The sequence below is a fragment of the Bos indicus x Bos taurus genome, chromosome 8 (genome assembly GCF_003369695.1).
Source record: "Bos indicus x Bos taurus breed Angus x Brahman F1 hybrid chromosome 8, Bos_hybrid_MaternalHap_v2.0, whole genome shotgun sequence".
NCBI classification, from domain to species: domain Eukaryota; kingdom Metazoa; phylum Chordata; class Mammalia; order Artiodactyla; family Bovidae; genus Bos; species Bos indicus x Bos taurus.
Window position 1 is genome coordinate 37,610,700 of NC_040083.1, and position 9,745 is coordinate 37,620,444.

The 9,745-nt window shown below is 42.2% G+C and overlaps 1 protein-coding gene across 3 annotated transcripts in view; it reads right to left on the reverse strand.

Annotated features, from left to right (window-relative positions):
- KDM4C (lysine demethylase 4C) overlaps positions 1 to 9,745 on the reverse strand; it is a 409,790-nt gene that overhangs the window by 71,020 nt on the left and 329,025 nt on the right. The window lies entirely within an intron of this gene.

Below are 9,745 nucleotides of genomic sequence, written 5' to 3' on the forward strand. Positions count from 1 at the left end.
TAGTCGTGTTCCAATAAAATTTTATTTACAACAAGCACAGGCCCTAGTATCTGACCCCTGCAATAAGCCACAGGCACATATTTGAAGTGAGCTGTGAAATGACAGAATTATTATTTGATTCCCTGGTGGCTCAGATGGTAAAGCGTCTTCCCGCAATGCGGGAGACCTGGGTTCGATCCCCGGGTCGGGAAGATCCCCTGGAGAAGGAAATGGCAACCCACTCCAGTATTCTTGCCTAGAAAATCCCATGGATGGAGGAGCCTGGTGGGCTACAGTCCATGGGGTCACAAAGAGTTGGACACAACTGAGCAACTTCATGGATCTAACAGCAAGGTGGATAAAGAACAGACTGGTGGAGAAAGATACTGTTATGAAACCACAGGATGATAAGGACTTGGACTATAGCCAAGTGGCTATTAAGAGGAAGCTAAATGTAAGTGTTTTTACTCTTATCCTTTGTTGACAGAGATTCTATATCCTCCTTTAAACAGAGCTACTCACACAAGGCCAGGGCTGGACACTGTCTGCTGTGGGAAAGAACTTCTCTATCATCTGCTTAAGTCTTAAAATAGAAGAAGGACGAGGTGACACCAATCTCTAGAGGGATGGGGACTGAAGAGAACTTGTGAACCGTAAGATTGCTGGGCACTTAAAAGCACAGAAGGTTTGGAAAGACAGGGCCATTCTTCCTGCAGTTCCTCTTTGAGGTGGCAGTGACCCACTGGGAAAGGAATGAGGAGCCAGTTTCTGGAAAACAATTAATAAGAGGTTTGAGAAATTCAATGATGCAGCCTAGAGGGCCATCGCTTGGGGTGCTCCTGAACAAGCGGAGGAGGTGCTAATGTCCAAGGGAGACCAACACAGCATAGCAGGAAAGTGCTGACACAGAGGACCCTACAGAGTAACAATGATAAGGTGTCATCCGCCTTTACGGTTTTCTAGAAGGGATGTCTGGGGCATAAGAGCTGCTCAGTGTTTGTTGAATTCAACTAAATCTAAGCAAGTACATTTTGATCAAGTTATAAACTTGCTCACCTGTTTCTTCATCAGCGAAAAAAGATTCTACATATAACTATGCCACCAGAAATGTCAGAGGACTTCAGAATCACTGAGAGGCCTGCCTAAAACACAGATCATGGGCCCTACCCTCAGAGTTTCAGTGTGTCTGGGCTGGGGGTACTGAATTTGCATTTCTGACAAGTTGCCACTGATACTGATGCTGCTGACCCAGGGATCGCACACTGGGTTGGAGGGTTAAAGGGTTAAGGGGTGCCGATTATTCCGAGAGCCTCTAGTATAAGGAAATTCAGGAGGTACAATATTTTTTCATCTATTCTGCTGTGTCAAGGGCTGAGAGAATCCTCAGGCGAGTATGATTTATAGAGGACTGTACTTTCTTGGGGGACAGGATTTCCATACTTATTCCAATGGCATAGGCTATTAAGGCTCCTAATGGGTTGAGGAATTAATGAAGTATCTGGCAATGAGGCTTTGTGTATCATTAGATTCTTAGTGTGCACATCCTGGCAAAGGGCATCAAAAAATGATGAGCTGTGAAGGAGTTAGAGGTTCAAAGCACATCCTCTTCCCTTTTCTTTTTTAATCTGATTTGTAATATGATTTCATTGTTGTTTTGTCAACTTTGTGATCCTTTTGCTTCCATAAATAAGCCTCCAAAAGAGGCACAAGTACTTTTAATTAGTATTTCCTAATCAGGCAAGTAACAACTGATATTACCTAATTTCTTTTTTCTTTTCCTTTCCAAAGATACTTTTGCCAGGTAACTCCACGGCAAGCTAACATTTCCAGTCCCAACAGGGAATCAAATTGGACTCAATGGATATCACTATTGTTGCAGGCAAGTCAGAGGACTGAGGTTGAAACTTTGATTGTACTCCACATCCTTACATATATATTTTAAAACAGAAACTTTCTTTTCTTTTTATTCTACCTGTAAAATGTATGGTCTGCTCATTAGTACTCATTAAGTCAATCACTCATGTGCCAATAATGGCCAGCACTGGGGGAACACTGTATAAGGAAGCCTAAGATCTACAGCAAGGAGCTTGCAACCCAGGGAAGGAGACAGACAAGTAAACAACTCAAGCAGAAGGAAAAGCAGAATGTAAGAACTGTCATATGAAAGCAAGATTCAGAAGGGGCAGAGAGAGGAGTAGATTGTTACTGAGAGAAATCAGTTTACCCAGAGAACTAAAGAGTGGTTGGGGAAGGAAGGAGTGGGGAAGGTTGAAAACCGAGGTCTCCACAGTGAACTCACACTGCAGGTGTGGGCTGCTATAGTGAGGGGCAGCAATTCATATGCCGTCTCATGCCACTCGGGCCAGACAGAATTGTTCTGCTTTCAGCAGTCTAAGGATGTTATTAATACAACCGGCAGACATCATGAAATGATACAGTAAAACTCAATTCTGAATACTCGTGCATCAGCTCATAACATGGCGACTACTCTGCCTCTCCACAACCCCATCAAGAAAAGTTATTTCTACTCTTCAAGTTTAGAACATTAAAACAAATGGCTCACAATTTGTCAAGTGTGTTGAATTAAATCCTTATTTATGATATGTATCAGAAGCCATTTATCTCATTGCTTTTAGTTTGTTGAGATTCACCCCACAAAAAGTGAGATGCTAAGAAAAAGGCAAGAGCAGGCAAGAGGGGAAAGGACAGAGGGTGAGTTCATCAGGCCAAGAGATGGAGCTAAGAAAAGCAGGCAGAGGTGGCGGGGATCAGACAGAGGCTACACTCACTGAAAATAAGCAAGGGAGGCATTGTTGGCCCCAGGAAACATTAAATAAGAATCACAAAAGGATTCTACAACTGGAAAGGCCACAGCAGTTCAGATACAAACTGACAAACTAACAGATGACTCTTGAAAAGTATTATGTCAACAGCCCAGTCACACTTTTTTTTTTTTTTTTAAATTTTGGATCAGCAGAAACACCAAAGATCACTAAACAGGAATCTTTCGGAAGCATCTTTTAATCCCAGTCCTAGAACACTGCACATAGGAAGTGCTCAATAAAGATCCACTGATTAAATGAAGGATTGTTTCCTTATTATACTGTAGGTGCTGTTGTCCAGTCACCCAGTCATGTCCAACTCTTTGCGACCCCATGGACTGCAGCATACCAGGCCTCCTTGTCCCTCACCATCTCCCAGAGTTTGCCCAAGTTCACATTCACTGCATTGGTGATGCCATCCAGCCATCTCATCCTCTGACATCCTCTTCTCTTTCTGCTCCCAATCTTTCCCAGCATCACGGACTTTTCCAATGAGCTGTCTGTTCGTATCAGATGACCAAAATATTGGAGCTTCAGCTTTAGCATCAGTCCTTCCAGTGAATATTCAGGGCTCAACTCCCTTAAGATTGACTGGTTTGATCTCCTTGCTGTCCAAGGGACTCTCAGGAGTCTTCTGCAGCACCACAGTTTGAAGGCATCAATTCTTTGCGTTCCGCCTTCTTTATGGTCCAGTTCTCTCCAGTTCTCACAAACATACGTGACCAGTGAGAAGATCATAGCCTTGACTATATGGACCTTTTCAACACACTAAGTTTGTCATCACTTTCTTGCCAAGAAGGATTCATCTTCTAATTTCATGTCTGCAGTCACCATCCGCAGTGATTTTAGAGCCCAAGTGAAAGAAATCTGTCACTACTTCTGTCACTTTTCCCCTTCTATTTGTCATGCAGTAATGGGGCCAGATGCCATGATCTTAGTTTCTTTTTTTTTTACTATTTGGCCTTAAGCTCTCCTCCCTCACCTTCATCTATAGGTTCTTTAGCTGATCTTTGCTTTCTGCCATTAGAGTGGTATCACCCACATATCTGAGGATGTTGATGTTTCTCCCGCCTATCTTGATTTCAGCTTGTAACTCATCTAGCTCGGCATTTCTCATGATGTGCTCAGTGTATAGGTTAAACAGACAGCCTTGTCATACTTTCTCATTATATATAACATGCCAGTTCATTCTTTTAGCTATCTCAATATCTATTAAATATCTTCCATATAAAAAGCATTCTGAAAAATGCAAAAGGAGGTACATAAATGAAAAAAATGTGCTCTGAGTATTCAAGAAGCTTAATTTGGCATACAAAAAGAGCTGTGATAAGAGTTCAGTTCAGTTCAGTCGCTCAGTCATGTCCAACTCTTTGCGACCCCATGGACCGCAGCAAGCCAGGCCTCCCTGTCCATCAGCAACTCCTGGAGTTTACTCAAACTCATGTCCATTGAGTCGGTGATGCCATCCAACTATCTCATCCTCTGTCATCCCCTTCTCCTCCCACCATCAATCTTTCCCAGCATCAGGGTCTTTTCAAATGAGTCAGCTCTTCTCATCAGGTGGCCAAAGTATTGGAGTTTCGGCTTCAACATCAGTCCTTCCAATGAACACTCAGGATTGATCTTTAGGATGGACTGGTTGGCTCTCCCTGCCATCCAAGGGATTCTCAAGAGTCTTCTCCAACACCACAGTTCAAAAGCATCAATTCTTTGGTGCTCAGCTTTCTTTACAGTCCAACTCTCACATCCATACATGACTACTGGAAAAACCATAGCCTTGACTAGACGGACTTTTGTTGGCAAAGTAATGTCTCTGCTTTTTAATATGCTGTTTTTCTAGGTTGGTCATAACGTTTCTTCCAAGGAGTAAGCGTCTTTTAATTTCATGGCTGCAATCACCATCTGCAGTGATTTTGGAGCCCCCAAAAATACAGTCAGCCACTGTTTCCACTGTTTCCCCATCTATTTACCACGAAGTGAAGGGGCTGGATGCCATGATCTTTGTTTTCTGAATGCTGAGCTTTAAGCCAACTTTTTCACTCTCCTCTTTCACTCTTATCAAGAGGCTCTTTAGTTCTTCTCTCTTTAGTGACAGAGTTATAGAACAAATTTATGGTTGCCAAAGGGAAGGATGGGAGAAGGGATAGTGAGTGAGTTTGGGATGGACATGTACATACTGCTATATTTAAAATGGATAACCAACAAGGACCTACTGTACAGCATAGGGAGCTCTATTCAATGTTAAGTGACATCTTGTATGGAAGGGGAGTCTGGGGGGAGAATGGATACATGTATATGTATGGCTGAGTCCCTTCACTGTTCACCTGAAACTATTACAGCATTGTTAATTGGCTATATCCTAATACAAAATTAAAAGTTTTTTAAAAAGAACTGGGCAAAAGTATTGCCATGGTCATCAAAATAAGCAAGATGAAGGAGACATGGAAGGAGACTGGAAGGAGACATGGCTGGACTAGCAGAACAAAGGAGAGGCCGGCATGTGCACCTGAGCAGTTAGCTACCTGCACCCCTGCCCTTCACAACACTCCTACTAAGAAAAAGGTGTCATGGAGGAGGAACTTCACAGCCACAGAGGTATACAAACACAGGACAAGGGAGGAGGTACGATTCCACTTGGATGGCTCAGGCCAGGTGGCAGGATGCTCAGACAGCTGTGTGCACCACTCTCAACTGATGGCCACAAGTCACAAAGTCCAGGCACCACTGGATCAGTTCCTCAGGTTGACTCCTGGAAACTTGTAACAAAGTACAAAGTGGGTTTCTCCCAAGTGAGAAGTTCCCTGTAATTAATTTCAGAGGCTCAGTGCAATGCTCCTGCAGTAGGTCAGATGCTGTCTTGGAGGTGTGGAGGACGTGCTGCATGCTGGCTGAGCCTGCAGTGGCAGTGGAGACATGGTGTCCCCCACATGGCTCTGAGAAACTGTCCAGTGGGTTTCAGAGAACTGGAGGAGTCAGCAAGAGCGGGTGGACTTTGAACTCGCCTTGAAAGACCAGCAGGTTTCAGCCAGTCCACATGCGGTGGGATGGAGAAGAGGGGAGGATGTTCTAGACAAATGTCACAAAGCTAAGAGGCGGGGAGACTATGAAGCAAAACTGAGTTGAGAAGTGTGAGCACAGCTAAAGGATGACAGGCTGGAAAGGCACAATCTCGGAGGGTCTTGGATGGTACCCTGATATAAACTGCACTGTTACTTGCCAAGGTGAGAGAATGATTGTGGCTTAGTAGTGGAAGCTACTTTTTAGATGGAAAACAGGACTACTACTATTTTTTACAGTTCTCTGTGTGGCTTTAGCAACCAAGCAAGTCTCCAGACCAGCCCACCCAGGAAGTCTGAACAACCCTGGGCATTAAGAATGCCTGTTGCCCAGGCATGACTATTCATCCATCTTTCGCTCATTGGGGATTGGACAAATCCTACTCGTCTTGTTATCTAGGGCCCCTGGCATGCACACAGACTAAATCTGGGAAGTGCCTTGACCAGACACCACACTCTCCTGTCTTCCCTATGTGGACAGTATTTCACAGTAATTAGAAGCACACACCAGCAAGTCAGACAGACCTGGTTTTGAATCTAGCTCAGCATAGGCACAAGGGCTAGTCACAAGAATGACAAAATAACATGGCCCGAACAAACTGAAGTGGAGGGATGAGAAGTCATGTCCCTGAAGGTCTCCTGCCCTTTTCCCACCACCCCTGCAGCAGAAAACAGAGCTTCCCCTCTGCACTTACTACCTGGGCGGTGCAGAAAAGCCAGACCTATAAGCAGCATTGCAAGTAAATTAAATATTAAAGGTAACATCACAATCTCATGTTGAAAGAGGCACTTCACTGATAGTATAAAGCAGCATTTGCTGAATCACAGAATAGGCAATGTTATTTATGCTGAGAAAAATCAATCACTTATCATTTCTACTTCTCTAACAGTCTGTTTGAGCTCATACTTCAAGTTTATTTCAGATTTAAAGGGCAAAGAGGGCATACAATTATAGCATATAAAGAGCTTTAGAACAAATCTTATTCTGAGTACTTATTGTCACTAAACATCTTTCAGCCGACGGGAGGGGAAAGCAAGCCTCCTAAACCACAAAATCAACATTGTGTAAGTACTTCCGTATTTGCATTTCTATTTATTTTCATGTTAATATGAAAGAGCACCTGTTTCCTAGAGGAAATTTCATTATTTGAAATTATTGTTTACAAGAGATCAGACAGGAATTCTTACTCTCCTCGAATAAAGCATTTAATTGAACTCAAAATTACTGAATTATATCCTTTAAAAAAAAAGCACTGCTCTTTCTGGTACACCGGGGTCCTGCTTAGTCACTAATGTGTCCTCCCCACCCTATAAATCTACACAAATTTGTGAGGTTGCCTGTGACTTAGGAGAATCTTCACCCTGAATTAATGTTGGAAATGGTAATAAATTAATCATTTATTTCTCCGTGTTAAATCTAAAAAGAAAACACAAATTTCCTGTTTGATATAATTTAGGAAGGCTGGTTTTTACAAGCTTCCTGCTGTTTCAAGGACAGACAAAAAAAAAAAAAACTTTATTTATTATGAATATCAGATATGACTTGCTATTGGCATTATCAAATCAAGGACTAGGACGTATTTTCTATTTATTTCTGGCCCTGAGCCTGAAGGCCTAAAGATATCTGACAGGAAAAAAAAAAAAAAAAAAAAAAACCCTAAATCAAAGATAAAGACTAATTATCCTTAGCAATATTTGTTTTGAGACAGTGTAAACATTCAACACTATGAAAGGTTGCAGGGTTGTTTTGTTCAAGGTTTTTGTGAGAGAGGTGTGTGTATGTTTCTGAAATGCCTGTTTCTCTGTATATTTACTGAAATTGTGTTCACTGGTGAGGTCTGAGAGGAACCAGTAAAGTCATCTTCCATTCACTAATCTGCAATGAAGGAATTGGGTCCCACAAGCCATGTTTCAATTGCCTCTCTCATCTGACTTCCCACAGGCACTTTTTTAACAGTTTAAATGAACATTTATCTATACTCCTGCTGAATATACTTATCTTGGTGAATGGTACTTATTTCAATGGTTGGGAAAAGGAAAAATAAAGAGATCTCATGATTTTTCTTTGATCATTACACAAGGCAAGACGCTGGGGTATGCTTTCTGCCCTGAACACCAGAAGCTGCCCCAACACCCCTGAACACATCTGACCCTTGTTAGGAACTGTCACCCAAGAACTGTTCTGTCTGTGGCCTGCCCCAACCTCTTTGCCTCTAGTCTTTCAATTATAGCAGCAGCAGACGACAGTGAGAAAATTTACGCTTAAGTTAAAATACCCCGGAACCATGTGTCCAAATAAAACTGAGGAGGGAAGTGGTGATGAAAAGCTATTAGGTCAACGTGGAGTAGACATGTCACAGGTGGTCTTTCTGAGAAAGACCCTCTCCCTCTCTGGTGTGGAAAACTGCAGCTCTGAAAAGAGCTGGGTCAGGGTACAGACCTCTGTGTGAACACTGTCCCTCCAGCGCCCATCTCTTCTGCTTCTGGATGAGAAATTGCCTCGCAGTGATGAGACAAATGTGGGGTTTCAATCTCAAGTGGTCAGTTGAAGGAATAATTGACAAAAGGCAGTAAAACAGGCTCTGGTCAAAGGTTTAGGACTGAATCCTAACCTTGCACCCACTGTGGCCTCGTACTGATTTACTAACCAGGATATTGCTTCTGGATTATTTAGATAGACTTCCTCTAAAGTGTCAGTCGCACAGTCATGTCTGACCTTTGAGATCCCATGGTCTGTAGCCCACCAGGCTCCTCTACCTATGAAATTCTCTAGGAAAGAATATTAGAGTGGGTGCCATTCCTTTCTCCAGGAGATGCTCCTGACTCAGGGATCAAACCCGGGTCTCCTGCATTATAAGCGGGTTGTTTACCGTCTGAGGCACCAGGAAAGCCCAGACTTACTCTGAGGACTAGTAAATGGTCAATATCTTTTCCAGTGACCTATTTGTGAGTAATCTCTTCAAGCTTAGCTGTTTTACTGCTTGAGTAAAAGGGACAACCACCACTCCTCATGAAGCCATGCTCAGGGTTCAAAGGAGTAACATATACAAAAGATCTCTCAGTCCCCAGGACACAGTAAGAGCCAAGCAAGCCTACTCCATCTGTTCCCAAACCTTACTACTCTTGAACCCCAGCCCAAAGCTTCACAGTCTAAAGACAACTGAGCCTCCTCCTTCACCCAGATAGCAGGGACCACAAGGCATAAAGTTCCTCAACTGCCCTGTCTGCCCCTTCATCTTCAATATCAAAATACTGATGCTCACAGTCGTTTTGACACTATATAACTACAGATTTGCCACATCTTATTATTTATTGCACTGATTAAAAAAAATTACATTATCATATTACAAACTAACTTTGAAAATATTTTAATGTGTACTTCAATATTATTGTTTACTCTAAAATCCTACGTATTTTTAATATTTTAAAACATTTTTTGAAGAAATATCCCCAGTCTTTACCAAAAACTGCCAAAAAAGCCCAAGAAACAAGAGTTAAGGACCCTTGACCCAGAACAATTAAAAATACCCCAAATCATCATGAATGAGCACAGTGATTATAATCACCACATATTTCAGTGAATAAGCAAAAATGGGAAACATCGTAATTATTGGAATCCTAACTTTTTGTTGTTGTTGTTGTTTTACTGTTTTTACAGTAATAAAAATTAATAATAGGAAAAAGAGTTCAACTTTTTGTCTGCTAACATTTCAAAATCAGAACTGGCAGATTTGCTCCCACAGTGAACCAAAGACACTGTGACACTGTGTACGACCTTCAGCTCCCCTGTCTCTGCAACTAACCATGAATGGGTCACAAAAGGTGTACAGCTGCAAGAGGAATAAAGTAATTCTACTCATGCAGACTGTCTTCATGAAAATAACAATA